Source organism: Heterodontus francisci, unplaced genomic scaffold (assembly GCF_036365525.1).
Source record: "Heterodontus francisci isolate sHetFra1 unplaced genomic scaffold, sHetFra1.hap1 HAP1_SCAFFOLD_121, whole genome shotgun sequence".
Classification (NCBI taxonomy): domain Eukaryota; kingdom Metazoa; phylum Chordata; class Chondrichthyes; order Heterodontiformes; family Heterodontidae; genus Heterodontus; species Heterodontus francisci.
The window spans coordinates 69,176-95,113 of record NW_027140425.1 but is presented as its reverse complement, the minus strand read 5'-3'; the positions used below and the strand labels follow the sequence as shown (position 1 = coordinate 95,113).

Below are 25,938 nucleotides of genomic sequence, written 5' to 3'. Positions count from 1 at the left end.
AGAGAGCACCAACCAGAGAGAACCTTTCCCACTCAAAGAGCTTCCACAGATCGACTGGGGAGAAAGGTAAGAGAAAGTCCCATTTACTCTGACAAACACTGGTCCTGTAGACAGTACACAAAGCTAATGAGATAAGGTGGGAATGAGACTGGGAGAGTCTGACCATTGAGAACAGTTACCCAGAATGAGGCCGTGCAGTGGAATGTGAAGTGAGATCAGTTTCTGTCTCAAAACACACAAAAACCAGAAACACCTTCATAACCACACAGAGGTCCAAGTAAATCTTGTGTACAATTTTTAGTAAAGGGATTTGATGTAAGGGGTGACTCCAGTCTGGGGCAGAGCCCAGCAGATGGACACCTGTCTGTTTATTACGTGGGGCTGAACTCACACCAACATCATCAGATCAGTGTTAAAATGTCTCAGATTTGGGGACAAATCAAATGAGAGATTGAACTGTGAAAGTAATTCCTGTCAATTCACTGAACACGATGCAGAGACAAACCTCAAAGATCAGCACGGCCTCTGACCAGCAGCTGTGGAGTATTGTCAGATAGTGAATGCTGAACACAGCTTCATTACCTTTCAACAAACACAATGTTTAGTACTGGAGATGGTAAAAGACATTAAACACCGGGTAAGTGTTTGCCTCCGATTTCATTGGTCACAGAGACACACAATCCAGAAATTGAACAACAGTGGTCAAAGCAAGCAGGGAATGTATTTCCAAAATCAACGTCAGATACAAAACCAACATCAGCTTCCCAGTGTATTCTGAAATAGAATCCAAACCAAAAAAACACAGAATCTAGTCTGAAATGGGGATGAGTCATATTAGAAATAATGCAGAAAATGCTGGAAATACTCAGTAGATCAGAGAGTATCTGTGGAGAGAGGAAGGTGAGGTTGATGTTTCAGATCCTGATCCTGTTCTCAGGAATGGTCATCAACCTGAACCATTAACCTCACCGTCCTCTCCCCACAGACACTGTCAGACCCACTGAGGATTTCCAGCATTTTCTGTTCTTTTTATCAGACTTCCAGTATCTCCAATATCTTGCTGTCTCTAATAAGATTGGTTTAGTTTTGAGTTGGTTTCCTCCCTTGTATAAATGGCTCTTATAGTCAGGGTGAGACTGTCCAGACTGTAATAAATGCCTGTCCCCCATCTTCCTCCCCTCACTACTCCATGCTCCCTGGCTGCCTCTTTCTCCCCATTCCCAGCCTCTCCCCTCTTCTCTCCGGCCCTCTGTACCCTGGACCCACACCCTCTTCTGTAGCTGCAACAAGCAAGCTCCTCTGATGGAACTGAAAGATTCCAGTCTCCCAGCTAGAGCACGTGGAATATCCTGTAAAAGTGAACTGACTTTAATGGTTTCTATAACATTAAACCACAAATGAGATTGTGTATTCCAGAAGATAGGGTTCAATCAGAGACTCACCCAGTTTGACCTGTGGGTGAAGAGTTAAACATGTACATCTCCATCTCCAGCCTCACTTTCCTTTCATCGATTTGTTGGCTTCTTATTCCCTGCAAGTTTCTCAATCTCCATGCTTTAATCTCCAATCTGGTTTCTGCTCCTGTCACAGCTCTGAAATAACAAAAATCAAAGTCACAAATAGCCCCTTCTTTGACTCTGACTGTGAAACTCTCCCTCTTGATTCCTCTCTACCTCTGCAGTCTTTGACACTGTTGAACACAACATCCTCCTTCAGTGCCTCTCCTTCATTGTCCAGCTCAGTGGGACTGAACTCACTTGTTTCCACTCTTACCCATCCAATGATTGCCGGAGAATCTTGTTCAATGGCTTCTCTTCTTGCCCCTGCACCATTACCTCTGGAGACCCCCATGGATCTCTCCTCACTCCCTCCTATTTCTCATCCTTATGCTGCTCCTTGGAGACACGATGTAAAGACAAGGACTCAGCTTTCACATGTCCACTGACAACACTCTGCTCCACCTCAGCCGCATACCCCTGTCCTATCCCCATAGCCTTTCAAATTTATTTCCCTCAAGTGCCCATCCAATTTCATTTATAAATCATTGATCATCTCCACTTCCACTGTCCTTATAGACAGCGAGTTGCAGCTCATTGACACTTGCTGTGAAGAAAATTCTTCCTCACATCCCCCCGCCCCCCCCACCAGCCCACATCGGCATCTCTTACCCAAAATCTTAAATCTGTGGCACCTAATCCTCATACCATCAACTAATGGGAACAGCTTTTCTTTGTCGACCTTATCCAAACCTGTCATAATCTTGTAAAGTTGCAGCGATGAGAAAAGATTGGTTTGGCGAGGGTCGTTTTCCTTAGAACTGAGGAGGCTGAGGGCTGACTGAATTGAGGTGCATAAAATTACAAGGGGCCAAGATAGAGTAGACAGGAAGGACCTGTTTCCCCTCGCGGAGAGGTCACTTACCGGGAACACAGATTTAAGGTGATTGGTAGAAGGATTAGAGGGGACATGAGGAAAATCTTGTCCACCCAGAGGGTGGTGGGTGTCTGGAATTCACTGCCCAGATCAGTGGCGGAGGCAGAAACCCTCAACCCATTTAAAAAGGTACCTGGACCTGCACCTGAAGTGCAGTTACCTGCAAAGCTACGGAGCAGGTGTTGGAAAGTGGGATTAGATTGGGCAGCTAGGTTTTTCAGCTGGCGCAGACACAATTGGCTGAATGGCCTCCTTCTCTGCCGTAACTTTCCTATGGTTCTAAACCTCTATCAAAATCTCCACTGGCCATAAACTTCCAATCTTCCTTCGATACAGGGGTGGTGCCAGAGGACTAGACAATTGCAAATGTTACACCCCTGTTCAAGTAAGGATGAACCCAGCAACTACAGGCCAGTCAGATTAACCTCAGTGGTGGGAAAGCTTTTAGAAATGAGTTTTTTATTTGTTTGGGGGATGTGGGTGTCGCTGACTAGGTCAGCATTTATTGCTTATCCCTAATTGACCTGAGTGGCTTGATGGGACATTTCAGAGGGCAGATAAGAGTCAATCACATTGCTGTGGGTCTGGAGTCACTCGTAAACCAGACCAGCTAAAGATGGCAGATCTCCTTCCCTCAAGGACATTAGTGAACCAGTTGGGCTTTACGACAATTGATAGTTTCATAGGCTTGAGGGGCTGAATGGCCTACTCCAGCTCCTATTTCTTATGTTCTTATGGCACCATTACTGAGACTAGCTTTTAATTCCAGATAGTTATTAATTTATTGAATTAAATTCCACCAGCTGCTGTATTACTAGTTCAGTGACATTATCATTACACCTTTGTCTTTCCCACTTCTAGTGCAGAGTCTCGGTGATGGGTGTCCATCTGGAACAGGGTGATGGAGCTCAGCGGGACTGACTGGGCAGCTTTCTGGGTCACACCTGATGCTCGATCCCAGAGATAACAGCTGTTATACTGATGGGGAGGAGGGACTGATATCATGTTTAACTAGGCAACGTTCTTTTTTTTTAGTATTTCTGTCTGACCCTCTTATTAATTTTACCTTTATTACAGAGAACCAGAATCTGGGAACGCCTGTCACCACCATGGCTGAAGGTCCAAATAGAGGAGAAGATCCAACATCTTCAAAAAGAATGAGAATGGATACAGGTAGGTTCACAAAATACTTGAAAATATCATCTCTGACCTGATCTTGTGCAAGAACCTGCAGCTCACACAGCAAGAGGGAACAGAATGGGCTGAGTAGAAAGAGGGAGGTGAGTGAGTGACCATCTAGAGGGATATTACAGTCACAGGTGGAGGGAGCCCCTGAGTACTGGAACTGTCCAGTATATACATGGTATTGGGGACTGAAAGGTGGATAGAGACAGTGGCTTGGAGAAGGATCTTCCTCTGTAACAGTGTGACACCAGGGAGCAGGAGGTCACCACGAGTGAGTGGGGGTGAGAGACAGGTGGAACATGGCAATAGGAGAGTGTAGTGGTGGGAGATTCTATAGTCAGGAGGATTTTTTTTCATTCATTGATGGATGTGGGCATCGATGGCCAGGCCAGCATTTATTGCCAATGCCTAATTGCCCTTGAGGAGGTGGTGGTGAGCTGCCTTCTTGAACTGCTGCAGTCCATGTGGGTTTGGAACACCCACAGTGCTGTAAGGAAGGGAGTTCCAGGAATTTGCACCAGTGACAGTGAAGGAGCGGTGATATAGTTCCAAGTGAGGATGGTTTGTGACTTGGAGGGGAACTTGTAGGTGGTGGTGTTCCCAAGCATCTGCTGCCCTTACCCTTCTAGGTAGTAGAAATAGCAGGTTTTGAAGGTGCTGTCGAAGGAGCCTTGGTGAGCTGTGCACCTTGTAGATAGTACACACTGCTTCCACTGTGCACATCCCTCGGTGGTGGATGGAGTGAATGTTTGTCGATGGGATGCAGTCAAGCAGACTGCTTTGTCCTGGATGGGGTTGAGCTTCTTGAGTACTGTTGGAGCTGCACCCATCCTGGCAAGTGGAGAGCATTTCATCTTACTCCTGACTTGTGCCTTGGAGATGTTGGACAGGCTTTGGGGAGTCAGGAGGTGAGTTACTTGCTGCAGAATTCCCGGCTTCTGACCTGCTCTTGTAGCCACAGTATTTATATGGCTACTCCTGCTCAGTTTCTGGCTAGTGGTAACCCGCCATGTGTGATAGTGGGGGGTTCAGTGATGGTAATGTAATTGAAAGTGAAGAGGAGATGGTTAGATTCTCTCTTGTTTGAGATAGTCATTGCCCAGCACTTGTATGGTGCGACTGTTACTTGCCACTTATCAGCCCAAGCCTGGATATTGTCCAGGTCTTGCTGCATTTCTACACAGACTGCTTTAGTAACTGAGGAATCACAAATGGTTCTGAGCATTGTGCAATCATCTGCGAACATCCCCACTTCTGACCTTATGATTTGAAGGAAGGTCATTGATGAAGCAGCTGAAGATGGTTGGGCCTAGGACACTACCCTGAGGAACTCCTGCAGTGATGTCCTGGAGCTGAGATGATTGACCTCCAACAACCACAACCATTTTCCTTTGCGCTAGGTACGACTCCAACCAGCGGAGAGTTTTACCTGATTCCCATTGACTTCACTTTCCTTGGGCTCCTTGATGCCATACTCAGTCAAATGCTGCCTTGATGTCAAGGGCAGTCACTCTCTCCTCACCTCTTGAGTTCAGCTTTTTTGTTCATGTTTGAACCAATGACCCTGGCGGAACCCAAACTGAGCGTCAGAGTAGGTTATTGATGAGCAAGTGCCGCTTGATAGCACTGTCAACAATACCTTCCATCACTTAACTGATGATTGAGAGTAGACCGATTGGGTCGTGATTGGCCAGGTTAGATTTGACCTGCTTTTCATGTACAGGACATACCAGGTCAATTTTCCACATTGCTGAGTAGATGCCAGTGTTATAGCTGTACTGAAACAGCTTGGCTAGGGGTGCGGCAGAGTGACTCGAATTGTCTTAAGACTGACATTTGTGATGCTGGGGACTCCGGGAGGAGGCTGAGATGGATTATCCACTCAGCACTTCTAGTTGAAGATTGTTACAAATGCTTCAGCCTTATCTTTCACACTGATGTGCTGGGTTCCCCCATCATTGAGGATGGGAATATTTGTAGAGCCACCTCCTCCTGTTAGTAGTTTAATTGTCCAGCACTATTCACGACTGGATGTGACAGGACTGCAGAGCTGAGATCCTATCCGTTGTGGGATCGCTTATCTCTGTCTATCGCATGCTGCTTATGCAGTTTGGCATGGAAGTAGTCCTGGGTTGTAGCTTCACCAAGTTGACACCTCATTTTGAGGTATGTCTGGTGCTGCTCCTGGCATGCCCTCCTGCACTCTTCATTGAACCAGAGTTGGTCTCCTGGCTTGATGGTAATGGTAGAGTGGGGGATATGCCGGGCCATGGGTTACAGATTGTGGTTGAATACAGTTCTGCTACTGCTGATGGCCCACAGCGCCTCATGGATGCCCAGTTTTGCATTGATAGATCTTTTCGAAATCTATCCCATTTAGCACGGTGATAGTTCTAAACAACAGGATGGAGGATATCCTCAATGTGAAGGCAGGACCTCGTCTCCACAAGGACTGTGAGGTGGTCACTCCTACCAATACTGCTATGGACAGATGCATCTGCGACAGGTAGATTGGTGAGGGCAATGTCAAGTATATTTTTCCCTCTTATTAGTTCCCTTACCAGCTGCTGTGGACTCAGCCTAGCAGCTATGTCCTTTAGGACAAGGTCAGTAGTGGTGCTACTGAGCCACTCTTGGTGATGGACATTGAAGTCCCCCACCCAGAATACATTCTGTGCCCTTTGCTACCCTCAGTGCTTCCTCCAAGTGCTGTTCAACATGGAAGAGTCCGGATTCATCAGCTGAGGGAGACCGGTAGGTGGTCATCAGCAGGAGGTCCATCTTTGACCTGACACCATGAGACTTCATGGCATCTGGAGTCCATGTTGAGGACTCCCCAGACAACTGCCTCCTGACTGTATACCACTGTAAAGCCTGGCTACCCAACCCGAACCCAAATAGACCCGAGTGCATTTTTCGGGTTCGTGTCCTGTTGAAATTCCGATTCCGGTATTCGGGCTTGGATCGGGCTGGACAGTGCTGTTTCCGGGAAGTCACAGGATCAGGCTTACCCATGATTCCCCACAACTCCATCTGCAGAAATAGCCTGCTGCTGGAACAAATGAAGAATATTCGTGTCAGGTCGGGTCGGGTGCGAAAAAAAATTAAACGGCTCGGGTTGGCTGTGGCCAGGTCAGGTTTTAATTTTATACCCGGGCCATGCTGTGTACCACTGTGCCGCCACCTCTGCTGGGTCTGTCCTGCCAGTGGGACAGGACAGACCCGGTGATGGTGATGATGGTGTCTGGAACATTATCTGCAAGATATGATTCTCTGAGTGTGACTATGTCAGATTGTTGCTTGACCAGTCTGTGGATCAGCTCTCCCAACTTTGGCACAGGCCCCCAGATGTTACTAAGGAGGACTTTGCAGAGTCGACAGGCTGGTTTGCCGTTGTCGTTTCCGATGCCTAGGTCAATGCCGGGTGGTCCGTCTAGTTTCATTCTTTATTGACTTTGTAGCAGTTAGATACAACTAAGTGACTTGCTAGGCCATTTTAAGAGTCAACCACATTGCTGTGGGACTGGAGTCACATGTAGGCCAGACCAGGTAAGGACAGCAGATTTCCTTCCCTAAAGGACATCAGTGAACCAGATGTTTTTTTTCTGACAATTAGTAATATTTTCATGGCCATCATTAGACTAGCTTTTAATTTCAGATTTGTTAGTTGAATTCAAATTCCACCTTCTGCCATGGTGGGATTCGAACACATGTCCCCAAAGCAGTACATCGGATCTTTGCGGACTAGTCCACTGACAATAACACTCCGCCACCACCTCCCCCAGTATTATTCCCTTTGAGGTTCTGCTTCTTTATTTGGTGCCCAGTTCCTCATACTGACTCTGCAGAACCTTCTTCCTTGTCCTGCCTGTATCATTGGTACCTACATGGACCACGATGACTGGATCCTCCCTCTCCCACTGTAAGCTCCTCTCCTGAGCAGATGTCACTCACCCTGGCATCGGGCAGGCAACACAGCCTTCTGGACTCTCGCTCTTTGCTACTGAGAACAGTGTCAATCTCCCTCACGATACTGTCCCCGACTACCAGTACTTTCCTTTTTGCTCCTCCCACTTGAATGGCTTCCTGGTGCCATGGTCAATCTGCTCCCCCACACTGCAGCCCTCGCTCTTTTCCATACAAGCTGCAAGAACCTCGAACTTGTTGCTCAATTACAAGGGCTGTGCCTCCTCCGCTCCCACCTTCTTGATCCCTTTACCTGTCTGACTCGCAGTCACACCCTCCTGTCATTGACCACTGACCAAAGGAGTGTGACTGCCTTCTGGAACAAAGTGTCCAGGTAACTTTCCCCCTCCCTAATGCATTGCAGTGTCTGCAGCTCGGCCTCCAGCTCAATGACTCTGAGCCGAAGCCTCTCAAGCTGCACTCACTTACTACAGACGTGGTGGCCATGGATTGCCCTGGCATCCAGGAGCTCCCACATACTGCAGTCGTGACACATCACTTGTCCTGCCTTCTTTATTACGTTAATTTAAGTTAAATTGTTTTCTCTTAATTATTTTACAGTTGCCCTCTTTACCGAACTCCCTCACTTAACAAACTCCCTTCTTCACACTCTGTGCCCTCCAGCAGCACTCAATGTAGACAAGCAGCACTGAGGCCCCTGAATTTATAATCTCTGAAGCAAGTTTTTCCTCATGCTGCCTCTGACTCTTTTGCCAATCACCTTAATTCTGTGTCCTCTGGTCATTGACCTTCAATCATTGGAAACAGTTTATTTTTATTTACTCTGTTCAAAGTCTTCATAATTTAAACGCCACTATCAAATTTCCTATTAGCCTTCTCTTTTGAGAACAACTCCAGTTTGTACAGTATATCTGTAACATTAATCCCTCAGCCCTGTAACCATTCTAATAAATCTTTTTGTACCCTCTCCAAAGCCTTCATGCTCTTCCTAAAGTGTGGTGTCCAGAATTGGACAGTTTGGTTGGGGCTGAACTGGTATTATATAGGTTTAGTATAACCTCCTGACTTTTGTGCTCTATGTCTCTATTTATAAATCCCAGGATCCCATATGTGTTATTAACTGCTTTGTTAGCCTGCCCTGCCACTGTCCAAGATTTGTTCACTAACACCCCAGGCTTCTCTGTTCTGGCACCTCCTTTAAAATTGTACCATCAGCTTGTATCGTCTCTCCTCATTATTCCAGACATCACACTTTGCTGTATTGAATTTCAGCTGCCATGTGCCCACTCATTCTACCAGCCTGTCTATGATCTCTTGATGTCTATTATCATTTTCCTCACCATTAACTATACTTCCAAGTTTCATGTGACCTGCAAATTCCTAAATTGTTCCCTGCACTTGCACACCCAATTCCAAGTCATTAAGGTGCATCAAAAACACCAGTGGTCCTAGTGCTGAACCATGGGAACCAACAGTTTTCTAACCCTCAACCAATTTTGTATCAGTGCTGCTACTCCCTCCTTTATGCCATAATTTTTAAATCATTACCTGATCATTAAAATTTTCATCCATGTGTTCAAATCTTTCCATGGCCTTCCTTTACACATCTCTGTAACCTCCTCCAATCCTACAACGCTCTGAGAATTAGAATTAGAACATTACAGCGCAGAACAGGCCCTTCGGCCCTCGATGTTGCGCCGACCTGTGAAACCATCTGACCTACACTATTCCATTTTCATCCATATGTCTATCCAATGACCACTTAAATGCCCTTAAAGTTGGCAAGTCCACTACTGTTGCAGGCAGGGCATTCCACGCCCCTACTACTCAGAGTAAAGAAACTACCTCTGACATCTGTCCTATATCTATCACCCCTCAACTTAAAGCTATGTCCCCTCGTGTTTGCCATCACCATCCGAGGAAAAAGACTCTCACTATCCACCCTATCTAACCCTCTGATCATCTTATATGTCTCTATTAAGTCACCTCTCCTCCTCCTTCTCTCCAAAGAAAACAACCTCAAGTCCCTCAGCCTTTCCTCATAAGACCTTCCCTCCATACCAGGCAACATCCTAGTAAATCTCCTCTGCACCCTTTCCAAAGCTTCCACATCCTTCCCATAATGCGGTGACCAGAACTGCACACAATACTCCAGGTGCGGCCTCACCAGAGTTTTGTACAGCTGCAGCACGACCTCGTGGCTCTGAAACTCGATCCCCCTACTAATAAAAGCTAATACACCATATGCCTTCTTAACAGCCCTATTAACCTGTGTAGCAACATTCAGGGATTTATGTACCTGGACACCAAGATCTCTCGGTTCATCTACACTACCAAGAATCTTCCCATTAGCCCAGTACTCTGCATTCCTGTTACTCCTTCCAAAGTGAATCACCTCACTTTTCCGCATTGAACTCCATTTGCCATCCCTCAGCCCAGCTCTGCAGCCTATCTATGTCCCTCTGTACCCTACAACATCCTTCGGCACTATCCACAACTCCACCGACCTTCGTGTCATCCGCAAATTTACTAACCCACCCTTCTGCACCCTCTTCCAGGTCATTTATAAAAATGACAAACAGCTGTGGCCCCAAAACAGATCCTTGCGGTACACCACTAGTAACTGAACTCCAGGATGAACATTTGCTATCAACCACCACCCTCTGTCTTCTTTCAGCTAGCCAATTTCTGATCCAAAGCTCTAAATCACCTTCAACCCCATACTTCTGTATTTTCTGCAATAGCCTACCGTGGGGAACCTTATCAAACGCCTTACTGAAATCCATATACACCACATCCACTGCTTTACCCTCATCCACCTGTTTGGTCACCTTCTCGAAAAACTCAATAAGGTTTGTGAGGCACGACCTGCCCTTCACAAAACCGTGCTGACTATCGCTAATGAACTGATTCTTTTCAAGACGTTTATAAATCCTGTCTCTTATAACCTTTTCCAACATTTTACCCACAACCGAAGTAAGGCTCACAGGTCTATAATTACCAGGGCTGTCTCTACTCCCCTTCTTGAACAAGTTGACGACATTTGTTATCCTCCAGTCTTCCGGCACTATTCATGTCGACAAAGACGACATAAAGATCAAGGACAAAGGCTCTGCAATCTCCTCCCTGGCTTCCCAGAGAATCCTAGGATAAATCCCATCTGGCCCAGGGGACTTATCTATTTTCACACTTTCCAAAATTGCTAACACCTCCTCCTTGTGAATCTCAATCCCATCTATCCGAGTAGTCTGAATCTCAGTATTCTCCTCGACAACATTTTCTTTCTCTACTGTAAATACTGACGAAAAATATTCATTTAACGCTTCCCCTATCTCCTCTGATTCCACACACAACTTCCCACTACTATCCTTGATTGCCCTAATCTAACTCTAGTCATTCTTTTATTCCTGATATACCTATAGAAAGCCTCAGGGTTTTCCTTGATCCGATCCGCTAATGACTTCTCGTGTCCTCTCCTTGCTCTTCTTAGCTCTCCCTTTAGATCCTTCCTGGCTAGCTTGTAACTCTCAAGCGCCCTAACTGAGCCTTCACGTCTCATCCTAACATAAGCCTTCTTCTTCCTCTTGACAAGCGCTTCAACTTCTTTAGTAAACCACGGCTCCCTCGCTCGACAACTTCCTCCCTGACTGACAGGTACATACTTATCAAGGACACGCAGTAGCTGCTCCTTGAATAAGCTCCACATTTCGATTGTGCCCATCCCCTGCAGTTTCCTTCCCCATCCTACGCATCCTAAATCTTGCCTAATCGCATCATAATTTCCTTTCCCCCAGCTATAATTCTTGCCCTGCGGTATATACCTGTCCTTGCCCATCGCTAAGGTAAACCTAACCGAATTGTGATCACTATCACCAAAGTGCTCACCTACATCTAAATCTAACACCTGGCCGGGTTCATTACCCAGTACCAAATCCAATGTAGCATTGCCCCTGGTTGGCCTGTCTACATGCTGTGTCAGAAAACCCTCCTGCACACACTAGACAAAAACTGACCCATCTAAAGTACTCGAACTATCGTATTTCCAGTCAATATTTGGAAAGTTAAAGTCCCCCATAACAACTACCCTGTTACTCTCGCTCCTGTCGAGAATCATCTTCGCTATCCTTTCCTCGACATCTCTGGAACTATTCGGAGGTCTATAGAAAACTCCCAACAAGGTGACCTCTTCTCTCCTGTTTCTAACCTCAGCCCATACTACCTCAGTAGACGAGTCCTCAAACGTCCTTTCTGCCGCTGTAATACTCTCCTTGATTAACAATGCCACACCCCCCCCTCTTTTACCATCTTCTCTGTTCTTACTGAAACATCTAAATCCCGGAACCTGCAACATCCATTCCTGCCCCTGCTCCACCCATGTCTCCGAAATGGCCACTACATCGAGATCCCAGGTACCAACCTATGCTGCAAGCTCCCCCACCTTATTCCGGATGCTCCTGGCGTTGAAGTAGACACACTTTAAACCAAGTTCTTGCTTGCCATTGCCCACTTGCGTCCTTGTAACCTTATCCCTGACCTCACTACTCTCAACATCCTGTACACTGGAACTACAATTTAGGTTCCCATCCCCCTGCTGGATTAGTTTAAACCCCCCCGAAGAGCACTAGCAAATCTCCCCCCCAGGATATTGGTACCCCTCTGGTTCAGGTGAAGACCATCCGGTTTGTAGAGGTCCCACCTACCCCAGAAAGAGCCCCAATTATCCAGGAAACCAAAACCCTCCCTCCTACACCATCCCTGCAGCCACGTGTTCAAATCCTCTCTCTCCCTATTCCTCGCTTCGCTATCACGTGGCACGGGCAACAACCCAGAGATAACAACTCTGTTTGTTCTCGCTCTAAGCTTCCACCCTAGCTCCCTGAATTTCTGCCTTAAATCCCCATCTCTCTTCCTACCTATGTCGTTGGTGCCTATGTGGACCACGACTTGGGGCTGCTCCCCCTCCCCCTTAAGGATCCCAAAAACACGATCCGAGACATCACGAACCCTGGCACCTGGGAGGCAACACACCAACCGTGAGTCTCTCTCGTTCCCACAGAACCTCCTATCTGTTCCCCTAACTATGGAGTCCCCAATGACTAATGCTCTGCTCCTCTTCCCCCTTCCCTTCTGAGCAACAGGGACATACTCTGTGCCAGAGACCTGTACCCCATTGCTTACCCCTGGTAAGTCGTCCCCCGCAACAGTATCCAAAACGGTATACCTGTTGTTGAGGGAAACGGCCACAGGGGATCCCTGCATTGCCTGCTGGTTCTCTCCCGTTCCCCTGACGGTAACCCATCTACCTACTTCTTTTACCTGAGAAGTGACTACCTCCCCATAACTCCTCTCAATAACCCCCTCCGCCTCCCGAATGATCCGAAGTTCATCCAGCTCCAGTTCCCTAACGCGGTTCTCGAGGAGCTGGAGTTGGGTGCACTTCCCGCAGATGCAGTCAGCAGGGACACTCTTGGCGACCCTTACCTCCCACATTCTGCAGGAGGAACATACAATTGCCTTAAACTCCATTCCCACTATTCTAACTTCCCAACAAATCGACTGAAAAACCAAAAAAAAAGTCAAAACTTGTTAGCTTAGCAATCCGACGGACAGAACTTTTTAAATAAAAAGCTTACCTTATCAACACAAGAGAGTCCTTTTTTTTGATTAGAGGAGGAGGGTGGGTGGGAGATACTACATGTGTAGTGTCTCGGGTACAGGCACCGCCCAAATATATAGTTTGCACTTACCCAGCAGTCCCCTGGTCCTCCGAAAACAAAAGGGAATTAACTTTTAACTTACACTGAAACTGACTTCCCAGCTGCAAGTTCGCTCCGTACCTCCGCTTCTGTCAAAGCTGCTGCAACCAAAACGAAAAGAAAGTGATTTTAAACCGCCCAAATATATAGTTTGCACTTACCCAGCAGTCCCCTGGTCCTCCGAAAACAAAAGGGAATTAACTTTTCACTTACACTGAAACTGACGTCCCAGCTGCAAGTTCGCTCCGTACCTCCGCTTCTGTCAAAGCTGCTGCAACCAAAACTAAAAGAAAGTGATTTTAAACCGCCCAAATATCTAGTTTTTACTTACCCAGCACTCCCCTGGTCCTCCAAAAACAAAAGGGAATTAACTTTTAACTTGCACTGAAACTGACTTCCCAGCTGCAAGTTCGCTCTGTACCTCCGCTTCTGTCAAAGCTGCTGCAACCAAAACTAAAAGAAAGTGATTTAAACCGCCCAAATATATAGTTTTTACTTACCCAGCAGTCCCCTGGTCCTCCAAAAACAAAAGGGAATTAACTTTTAACTTACACTGAAACTGACTTCCCAGCTGCAAGTTCGCTCCGTACCTCCGCTTCTGTCAAAGCTGCTGCAACCAAAACTAAAAGAAAGTGATTTTAAACCGCCCAAATATATAGTTTTTACTTACCCAGCAGTCCCCTGGTCCTCCGAAAACAAAAGGGAATTAACTTTTAACTTACACTGAAACTGACTTCCCAGCTGCAGGTTCGCTCCGTACCTCCGCTTCTGTCAAGGCTGCTGCAACCAAAACTAAAAGAAAGTGATTTTAAACCGCCCAAATATATAGTTTGCACTTACCCAGCAGTCCCCTGGTCCTCCGAAAACAAAAGGGAATTAACTTTTAACTTACACTGAAACTGACTTCCCAGCTGCAAGTTCGCTCCGTACCTCCGCTTCTGTCAAAGCTGCTGCAACCAAAACTAAAAGTAAAAACAAAACTAAAACTAAAAGAATTTCCTCTAAGTCGGGTCTCTTGTGCAGCCCCCACTTCTTTTGCCTCGCCATTGGCAGCGTCCCTTCAGCTGTCCAGATCCTAAGTTCTGGAATTCCCTGCCTGATCCCCTCAGCCTCTCCATCTCACTTTCCAAGATGTTCCTTAAAGCCCAGCTCGTTGAGCAAACTTTCTAATTTTTCGAAGGCTGCGTTTGCTGACAATACAACCACCAGGTGGCGCAGCGCTTGCACATGCACAAATACAGGCTCTTCAACTGGAACATCAGTGCCTGCGACGTTCTGGCAGCTGCCAGGATTAAAGATGGCACTGCTCAATTTATCACAGGAAATGCTTATGGCGACATTGTTCCAGCAAACTAACCTTACATTAAGTTGGATGGAAGCCCAGTAATATGCTACGATGTAGTTATAGGATACTAACTGTAATCCTCAGAAACATTTAATATTCCAGTAATCCTATTGAATGCAAAAGGAATTTTATACTTGAATTTCCATCGGAAAATAGTGTATTGTCACCCTGATCGAAAATCGGGCAGATTATAAAATGTGCTGCCAATTCATTATTGCGATTTGTTTATATGACTGACCAGGACTGATTTTACCCGAGTGCAGCTACTAGCTCCTGTCCCACTGGCCGCTCTCCCCCCTCGGCAACTCGCTCCCCACCCCCCCCCCACCCCCCAACCCCCCTTCTCTCCAGACCTCGACGCTCCGCCCCACTCCCCTGGCCAATTGTTCCCCGCTCATGCCACCCCACTCTCCGGAGCAAGTGGCCGAGAGGAAGGAAGCGGTGCAGCCCAGAGCTAGCAGCCGGAGAGCGGGGTGGTACGAAGCGAGTAACAATCGGGTGAGGGGGAGCAGCGAGGTCTGGAGCGAGCAACTGAGGGGAGGAAGCGTCGAGGTCTGGAGGGAGTTGCTGAGGCGATCAAGCTCCAGCCTCAAAGTCTCCCATTCAGCCACTTCCTCCAGCGGAACGGGGGGGAGGGGGGGGGGGGGTGCGTGGTGCTGGATGCCCGATGATGCTTCAACGCGCATGTGCGAAGATGGACCAGGTGCCGATACGCGATTACATTAGTGCTGCACGATGACATCATCCCGCGCATGCGCCACTTCGTCCTGGTAAGATGTAGCTGCGTGTCTGTGCATCTTGGTGCACTCTGATGATGTCAGCGGTCTGCTGCGTTGTCAGGAATCACTTTGTTGTTCTAATGTCCCCTCCTTTGACTTGATGTCAGCTATCCTATGAATACACCCATTTTTCACCAGCTATCTCTTCACAACATTGTTTGTCTACCTTTAGAGATGTGTGCATTATGTCATGCTCATGTGGAGTGCAGCGATTGAAAATACAGAACTCAATTGAAGCGTTATAAAAAAATTGACTTTTAAAAATGTGGATAACTTGCTGGCAGAAAATGGCCACTGCAGGTCACACAGTATATTCAAACTGTCTTCCTGTCTGGCAAGGACAAAAGGATACATTTCAAGCTAAGAGGTGTCAATTACACTCATCCTGAACCATCAAGAGACATTTTTCAATTGAATAGGTTCTTCTGAAACAACAAAGGTGTGAAATAACCACATCCTGGTCCATTGTTGGTCACCACAGGGAAGAAGACCAGTGTCTCCTAACAGAAGCTAATGAGAGATTTCTTACCTTAAAAAAGCAGCCCTCTGGGGAGAGGGAGAGATCTCAGCAAGTCATCCAGCTGACACCTTTGAAAGCAGCCCAGCCAAGGCAGATGAACCCTGCTACACCACAGCACAGAATTTAAAATGACCATCAACTCAATTCTGAAATCTTAACCACCAGAAAATATACAAACATCTCAACAAGCTCAAGTCTACAAGCAAACCAGGCCTGCAACTTTAAATGAAAAAGCCCATCCACCAGAGAAGTTCCAACAGGTTTACTGCAAACCACGAACACCAACCTACTTACCCCTTTTCCTTTCTATTCTTGTGTATGAGTGTGTGAGTGAATGCGGATGTGAATGAGGTTACCACCATTTTGGGAATCGTGAAAAAATAAATATTTAATCTTCTGTTTTAACCCTGTGATAAAACCTGTCATTTGTCTGTTTATTTGACCTAAAGATACTCAAAGGACTAACCCATCACTTTACCTTTCAACTGACCACAAACGTGTTTAGTTAAACAGTGGGAATGACCCACACACCTTACCACTTGTCAGTACGAAATTGGGGGTTTGAAGCCAGCAGCTGAAACAGCAAGTTAGACAAGAGATTTGTGGAAAATTAAGCAAACGGGTTTTCTCATATCATTTACAGCATTGAAGGAGGCCATTTGGCCCATCGAGTCCATGCCAGCTCTCCACGTAGTTATGTTGTAAGTTTCACTCCCTGGCTCGATCCCCGTCGCCCTGCAAGTCTATTTCTCTCAGGTGACCATCCAACTTCCTCTTGAAGTTATTGATCGTCTCCATTTCCACCACCCTTGTGGGCAGTGAGTTCCAGGTCATTATCACCCACTGTGTAAAAATGTGTTTCCTCATATGCCCCCGGCATCTTTTGCCCAAAGCTTTCAATCTGTGTCCCCTAGTCCTTGTAACATTTGTTAATGGGAACAGCTTTTTCTTATCTAACTTATTAAAGCCTGTCATAATCATGTACACTTTTAGTAAATCTCCGCTCAATCTCCTTTGTTCCATGGAGAACAAACCCAGCTTTTCCAACCTAACCTTGTAACTAAATTCTCCACCGCTGAAACCATTCTGGTAAATCTCCTCTGCACTCTCTCAAGGACCCTCACATCCTTCCTGAAGAGTGGTGACCAGAACTGGACACAGTTCTCTAGTTGGGGCCTAACCAGAGACACGTAGAGGTTCATTCTTTTCTTCTCCACGTTGGTAAAAACAAAAGACATGGCCATCTTTAATGCTCAGGAGTTGTAGAGCAGGGAGACATATCCCATAATACGTTAAATTAAGTATTGAAGATTTAAAAGTTGTAGTTACTGAGGTGGGAGACACTTTTATACAGAAAATAAAGAAACCTGCACCCGCTTCCCCTCCCCCCCTTTCCCCCCCCTTCCACCTCCAGTCCCCTTTCCTGCTCCACCCTCTCAGCTCACCCCCTCACAACCCTGTCCCAGCCCGCCCCCCCTCGCACCATCTTCCACCCCGCACCCCCTTCCCCTGCAGCCCCCACCCCCTTACAGCCCCCTTCCCAGCTCCCCCTCGCACACCCTTCCCTCCACCCCTTCCCCACGCACCCCCTCCTCCCACCGGCATCCTCCTACCCTGTGTAGGGGCCCTAACAACCCCACTGCCTTGTGGGCGTCTCGGGAGAGACCAAGGCAAAGGGAGTAAAACCCGAACAGATAATCCGGAGCGGAACCCCGTAGGCGGTCATGTGTCACCTTTGGCATGTTTCCGGCAGTTCCTGCAGCCATACCAGTGCCAAACGTCGTGCTCTGCACTCCTTTGGACTCCACCAGAAAGGCCGAGAGGGGAGTTTTGACGACTGGGCAACTCTCAACCTCCATAAATTCGCCCAGGCATGCGCCATGGAGAGGTCACTCCATAGTTGCCTCACAGCGACTGACACAACATGGAAGGCAGCAGTTACGGGTTATAAGTCCAGATAAATTGGCGTAGAAACTGGGCGCCACGGGTTGCCTTTGTCGGTGGGAGAGGTCATTGCACCTCACTGGATAGCTACCGCCCGCCTCAAACCGGGCAGCCCCCGGTCAATAAAGTTCTGTCCCGCCACAGTCTACCTGCTTCAGTGGGTGCTTGGAGCTCAGGGTCATTGCCCGAAAGGTGGACTGATACACCGCACCAAACTACATGAAAAAAGGAAAGAAGGTACCAGCCCTTCGCTTTGCAAGTTGGAACATCAGAACTATGTGTCCTGGCCTGTCGGAAGACCTTACACAAATCAACGATTCTCGGAAGACCGCCATCATTAACAACGAGCTCAGTGGACTCAATGTAGACATTGCAGCACTTCAGGAGACTCGCCTCCCCGCGAGTGGATCTCTAGCAGAGCAAGACGACACCTTCTTCTGGCAGAGCAGGGATCCTGAAGAACCAAGACAGCATGGAGTGGGCTTCGCCATCAGAAACTCCTTGCTCAGCATGATAGAGCCTCCCTCAAATGGCTCGGAACGCATACTGTCCATCCGACTGCTCACCACCTCTGGTCCAGTACACCGACTTAGCATCTATGCTCCAACACTCTGCTGCCCACCTGAAGCTAAAGACCAGTTCTACGAGCAACTCCATAACATCATTAGCAGCATCCCCAGCACCGAACACCTATTCCTGCTGGGGGACTTTAATGCCAGGGTTGGGGCCGACCATGACTCATGGCCCTCCTACCTTGGGCGCTATGGCGTTGGAAGGATGAATGAGAACGGGCAGAGACTGCTTGTGTTGTGTACCTATCATAACCTCTGCATCACCAACTCGTTCTTTCACACTAAACCCTGTCACCAGGTTTCATGGAGGCACCCAAGATCACGTCGTTGGCACCAGCTAGACCTCATTGTCACAAGGCGAGCCGCCTTAAACAGTGTCCAAATCACACGCAGCTTCCACAGTGCGGACTGCGCCACCGACCACTCCCTGGTGTGCAGCAAGGTTAGACTCAGACCAAAGAAGTTGCATCATTCCAAGCAGAAGGGCCGCCCGCGCATCAACACGAGCAGAATTTCTCACCAACAGCTGTCACAAAAATTTCTAAATTCACTTGTAACAGCCCTTCAAAACACTCCCACAGGGGATGCTGAGACCAAGTGAGCCCACATCAGAGACGCCATCTATGAGTCAGCTTTGACCACCTACGGCAAAAGTGCGAAGAGAAATGCAGACTGGTTTCAATCTCATAATGAAGAGCTGGAACCTGTCATAGCCGCTAAGCGCATTGCATTGTTGAACTGCAAGAAAGCCCCCAGCGATTTAACATCCGCAGCACTTAAAGCAGCCAGAAGCACTGCACAAAGAACAGCCAGGCACTGCGCAAACGACTACTGGCAACACCTCTGCAGTCATATTCAGCTGGCCTCAGACACCGGAAACAGCGGAATGTATGATGACATTAAGAGAGCTCTTGGGCCAACCATCAAGAAGATCGCCCCCCTCAAATCTAAATCAGGGGACACAATCACTGACCAACACAAGCAAATGGACCGCTGGGTTGAGTACTACCTAGAACTGTACTCCAGGGAGAATGTTGTCACTGAGACTGTCCTCAAGGCAGCCCAGCCTCTACCAGTCATGGATGAGCTGGACATACAGCCAACCAAATCGGAACTCAGTGATGCCATTGATTCTCTAGCCAGCGGAAAAGCCCCTGGGAAGGACAGCATTACCTCTGAAATATTCAAGAGTGCCAAGCCAGCTATACTCTCAGCACTACATGAACTGCTATGCCTGTGCTGGGATGAGGGAGCAGTACCACAGGACATTCGCGATGCCAATATCATCACCCTGTATAAAAACAAAGGTGACCGCGGTGACTGCAACAACTACCATGGAATCTCCCTGCTCAGCATAGTGGGGAAAGTCTTTGCTCGAGTCGCTCTGAACAGGCTCCAGAAGCTGGCCGAGTGCGTCTACCCTGAGGCACAGTGTGGCTTTCGTGCAGAGAGATCAACCGTTGACATGCTGTTCTCCCTTCGTCAGATACAGGAGAAATGCCGTGAACAACAGATTCCCCTCTACGTTGCTTTCATTGATCTCATCAAAGCCTTTGACCTGGTCAGCAGACGTGGTCTCTTCAGACTACTAGAAAAGATCGGATGTCCACCAAAGCTACTAAGTATCATCACCTCATTCCATGACAATATGAAAGGCACAATTCAACATGGTGGCTCCTCATCAGAGCCCTTTCCTATCCTGAGTGGCGTGAAACAGGGCTGTGTTCTCGCACCCACACTTTTTGGGATTTTCTTCTCCCTGCTGCTTTCACATGCGTTCAAGTCTTCCGAAGAAGGAATTTTCCTCCACACAAGATCAGGGGGCAGGTTGTTCAACCTTGCCCGTCTAAGAGCGAAGTCCAAAGTACGGAAAGTCCTCATCAGGGAACTCCTCTTTGCTGACGATGCTGCTTTAACATCTCACACTCATGAGTGCCTGCAGAGTCTCATCGACAGGTTTTCAGCTGCCTGCAATGAATTTGGCCAAACCATCAGCCTCAAGAAAACGAACATCATGGGGCAGAATGTCAGAAATGCTCCATCCATCAATATTGGCGACCACGCTCTGGAAGTGGTTCAAGAGTTCACCTACCTAGGCTCAAATATCACCAGTAACCTGTCTCCAGATGCAGAAATCAACAAGCACATGGGGAAGGCTTCCACTGCTATGTTCAGACTGGCCAAGAGAGTGTGGGAAAATGGTGCACTGACACGGAACACAAAAGTCCGAGTGTATCAGGCCTGTGTCCTCAGTACCTTGCTCTATGGCAGCGAGGCCTGGACAACATATGTCAACCAAGAGCGACGTCTCAATTCATTCCTCCTTCGCTGCCTCCAGAGAATACTTGGCATTAGATGGCAGGACCGTATCTCCAACACAGAAGTCCTCGAGGCGGCCAACATCCCCAGCTTGTACACACTACTGAGTCAGTGGCGCTTGAGATGGCTTGGCCATGTGAGCCACATGGAGGATGGCAGGATCCCCAAAGACACATTGTACAGCGAGCTCGCTTTAAAAACATCTGCAAACGCGACATGAAATCCTGTGACATTGATCACAAGTCGTGGGAGTCAGTTGCCAGCGTTCGCCAGAGCTGGCGGGCAGCCATAAAGACAGGGCTAAAATGTGGCGAGTCGAAGAGACTTAGTAGTTGGCAGGAAAAAAGACAGAGGCACAAGGGGAGAGCCAACTGTGCAACAACCCCGACAAACAAATTTCTCTGCAGCACCTGTGGAAGAGTCTGTCACTCTAGAATTGGCCTTTATAGCCACTCCAGGCGCTGCTTCACAAACCACTGACCACCTCCAGGCGCGTATCCATTGTCTCTCGAGATAAGGAGGCCCAAAAGAAAGAAGAAAAGAAACCTGAAATACTGAAGAGTCCAGCTAGCTATTTTAAATTTACTCCTGAACCAGAAGGAAAAAAAAATCATTGAACTGGAGTCTGCGAAAATTATCCTCGCTAAAATTCAGTTGAAAAGAGGAGATGCATTTTCAGAAAGAAAAAGAGGAAATAGAGTTTCAGTTGAAAAGGGAGTAAATGCAATTGCAGAAAGAAAGAGAGGTGAGAAAGTTTGAGTTAAACAGGCTGCCAGCACAAGGTGAGAATGTCACCAGCCACTCAAACCTTATCCCGAATTCGGAACAATACTTTGATGTTTTGAGACACTCATGGTTGGTGCCAAAATTCAATGAGCTCGTTGAGCTTTTTCTCTGTTATCAGAAGAAAGCTGTCTCGATTATGAACAAACTAAAACAGCAATTCTGAATGTGTACAAGTTAGTCCCTGAAGCCTGTCGGTAACAGTTTTGAAATGTTAGGAAGAGACCTACCTGGACTTGCATTGAATTTGAAAGAATTAAACATTTGGCTCTCAATCTCTCAGGCTAAAACCCTCGTGTGAAAATTTGACAGAAGTGATTTTTCTGGAAGAATTTAAAAGTAACGTGCCAACTAATATAAGAACCCAAATTGAAGAACAAAGAATTAACGGTGAGAGACACAGCAAAAATGACCGATTATAAATTAACACACAGACCTTAAATTCAGAATAAACTAGTAACTCTTACAGGTCAGGGAGAAATGAGATGGATGTAGAAGAAGCAGAAATGGGCTTGAGAAAAGGAGAGAAGGGAAGGAAAAACAGATCAGTCTTCAACGATTAAAAGAAGGAACCAAGATGATAAACCACTAGGTTACCACTGTGGAAAATCTGGGCCTGTTAAGGTAGATTGGACACTGCAGTCAAGCCAGTGACTATTGTTATACAAGTTGTGAGCATGTGTTCCAGTATCACACAAGATCAGGTTAGCTACAAGAACTTTTTGCATAATGGTAAAGGAAAAGGGAATGTAAAATTTCCTGAGGTAAACAGGATTTGTGAAAGGCACAAGAAAACTAGGAGCGAGGTCAGTGTGGATTTTCCCACTGAAGAATCAAACAATCAGTTTCTAAATCCAAAGCTAATGAAACCCAGCGATTAGAATCCACTAAGGACAAAGTGCAGGAGGAGAATCCCTATGCTTCACTGGGGCTAAAAATTAATTTATTAACCGAGAGATAAGAGTTATCGATATGCTGGAGTTTGAGCTACTGAATCCATGTGTTGTGGAAACAGCAGTTAATGGGTTAAAGTCTGTACAGACTCTTGCCATCAGCCAAGAACAATGCAGTAACAGAAATTTTCATATTACAAACCTTGGCTCAGAAAAGAGGTCCCTGCATCCGCCTGAAAAAAAATGATCACTTCAAGGACTCAGGAGCCAAAATTGAATTACTCTTTAGGCAAAACCTCACAAACAACGACATGTTTGATGTTAAAGTTCCCAAAGTACTACAGATGCTAGAGTAAAACTAATTCTGTTTGACAACACATAACTCGGACTTAAAGGCAAGAGACAATTCACAGAACCAGGTTTAAAACAAATTCTAGGGCTACATTTAGACGCAAAAGGAATTTCAAGTATCATTGTGCCTCATTCAAAGAAGGGGATGATCTAAAACACTTAAACAAGAAATGGCTGTTAATGCCAGCTGTAGCAGTTGGAAAATTGAGGTATGGGTGTCATGTGTGCAGTCGTGTGACTCCCATTCCTTCCTTCCTCCCTCCCTCAATTGAAAATATAGAACTCAAATTTAAGACTTGTATAAAAAAAAAATCACTTTTGCACTGAGGATCAAACAGTATATGTATTCCAAGCTAAGAGGTGTCAATTACACTCATCCTGAACCATCAAGAGACATTTTTGAATTGTGAGAGATTTTTACCTTCTAAAGCCAGCCCTCTGCAGAGAGACAGAGATCTCAACAAATCATCCAGCTAACACCTTCGAAAGCAGCCCAGCCAAGGAGGACAAACCCTGCTGCAACACAACACAGAGTTTAAAATGACCATCAACTCAAGTCTGAAATCATAACCACCAGAAATCCTTACAAACATCTCAACAAGCTCAAGTCTACAAGCAACCCAGGCCTGCAACTTTGAAAGAAAAAGCCCATCCACCAGAGAAGTTCTAACAGAGTTCCTGTAAACCACGAACACCAACCTCACTTTGACCTACTTACCCCTTTACCTCTCTATCTATCTATCCCTGTGTATGAGTGTGAGAGTAAATGTGGACATGAATGAGGTTGCAGCCATTTTGGGAATAGTGAAAAAATATTTAATCTTCTGTTTTCAACCTATGAGAAAACCTGTCAATTGTCTGTTTATTTGACCAATAGACACTCAGAGCACTAGCACATCACTTTAACCAAACACATTTTCAGTCAGTTGGAAGGTAAAGAGTGGGAACCACCCACACCCCTTATCACCTGTCAGTAACCACGAGAATCCCCAATCACTTTCTCCAATTTCTTCAATACGTTTCCCTGAAGGGTTTGTGAATATTGAGCATTCACCCTACCCATGTGTAGAATGTTTATAAGTATGTAAGTATCTATCCAAAGTAAACATTATTTTCCATTCATGAGCACAATATCCGAACACATTAAGAGACATCTTTGTTGAGATTTATAGAATGTAGCACATGTGGTATATCTGGGTTTTCAGAAGATGTTTGTCTCAGTGAAGGTTGTAGCCGTTTGTTATAAGAGGAAATGTCACATTCTGGATAGAATGTCGATAATGTGTTTAGTTTTCTCCATTTGTGTTCACAGATCCGAACTCCACCATCACTGATTTCTTCACAAATTACGACGATTACCAGTTGTTCAAGTTGACAAAATTCTACCGGGACAGACTAGAACAGGCGATTGAAGGAGTGGACGGAGTCAGCTCATTGTTAACATACGAGAGACATTTCAGTGGACAAGAACATGGGGTAAGTGAGAGGGACACAGAATGAGTTTGGATTATTTAAACACCACAGAATTAACAGGATATCAGATTTTACAATCATCGAATGTTACAGAAGAGAAACAGGTTAAACAGGAAAGAAATGGATAAACCTGAACATATTATGAATCTGAAACAATGATATGAAGAGGTGAAAATACCCAGCGGGTATTACCGGCATTTCAAGAACAAAAACAAAAATCTTCAAATGGATAAAATGTGAGACCCAAACAGGGAAACTAACCAGAAGCCAGCGATGGGGATTGAAAACCCGATACTGTGCAGGGTTTATTCTTCCCCACACATCACCAATTCCAACTTCAGTGCAGGCACAATCTGGACAGTAGAACTTACTGTGGAGGGTCACTCCCCGGAAGAGCACTTTAGAAAATTCCATACAAACAGCCTGTAATGTTCTGTTAGTTCCTTTTAATGGAAGAGAAGTAAATGGGAATGAAAATCAGACAGGGTATATAATGGACGATGGATCTGCTACCACCTGCACAAGTTGAAAAACTAGTCAAATCTCAAGCATCTGTTTACCACCCATTAACATTAATATCCACTCAATCTAGTCCCAATTTTATGATCATTCCCCATACTCTATCTTTCCTACTTTTTCACACACCAACAGAATTCAAATTAATAAACATTTGCCCACTTGCTTCCACAGTAGTTTTTGGGAGTAAATTATGCTTTTTAAACACATTGTGTGTATGAAGACATTTTTCCAAATTCAGTCTGAATGCATCAAATTTACTTAAATATTTGTTCTTTGGCCAATCAGTGAAAACTATCATCTATTTATTTGATCATAACTCTTCAGAATCTGAAGACCTGCAGCAACTTCTCACTTAATCTGCTCAGCCTCGAGTGGAATGAGCCCAAAGTTCTCAAATCCCTCACTGTAACAGTAATTCCACATTCCTCATTAACAGCATCCTAGTCACTCTGCATGTCAGTTTTTCTTTCCCCGATGCTTTTACTTCCTATAAATGGCGCGTTTTAAAAACGGATGGAAGAAATTTACTGGCCCTGTGCTCTTGCTGTGAAACCTCACTGCAGAGAAATAGCAGGAAATTGAGCTCATTCAGTCTGTAATTTCCTGCCCCTATATTCTTGCTGTGAAACACCACAGCCTGGCGGAAGGTCAGGAAATTGAACATATTCTGTCTGTTATTTTCAGACAAATAGATTGACTTCTGCTCCATTTTGGTTATGGAAAGCATGACTAGGAGATAAAATGTTGTAGTTTAATGTTTTATAAGCAGCTGGATTTTGCAGTAGAAATAATAGTGAGGCTAACAGTGCTTGCCATTACTAACATTAAACTGGACAGTAACTTTTCAGCGGCTGCACATGCCCAGTTAAATACAGAAATCTCTCAGTTTCTGTCTGAGATGCTGTGCTCCTCCAAAAGCTTCATTGGTGATTTACCATTGAACTGTGTGAAGTTGCTGAATTTACTGAATAGATACACTTTAAACTGGTCAGAAAAAATGTTACAGCTTGTTCATTCCAGTGTAAGTAATTTTTTAGCAGAGTGATAAATCTTAATTACTGCCAAACAACCTCGCTGGCATGGAAAAATAACTTTTACAATTGTGAAGTCTCGTTCCTTCAAATTTAAATTATTGTTGG

The 25,938-nt window shown here is 46.0% G+C and overlaps 1 long non-coding RNA gene across 1 annotated transcript; it reads left to right on the top strand.

Moving 5' to 3' along the window:
- Nucleotides 1-2: 2 nt before the first annotated feature.
- Nucleotides 3-24,277, top strand: LOC137359693 (uncharacterized). Its single transcript, XR_010971564.1, has 3 exons — nucleotides 3-66; nucleotides 3,511-3,606; nucleotides 24,120-24,277. It is a non-coding gene; the product is annotated as an uncharacterized lncRNA (long non-coding RNA).
- Nucleotides 24,278-25,938: the final 1,661 nt, after the last annotated feature.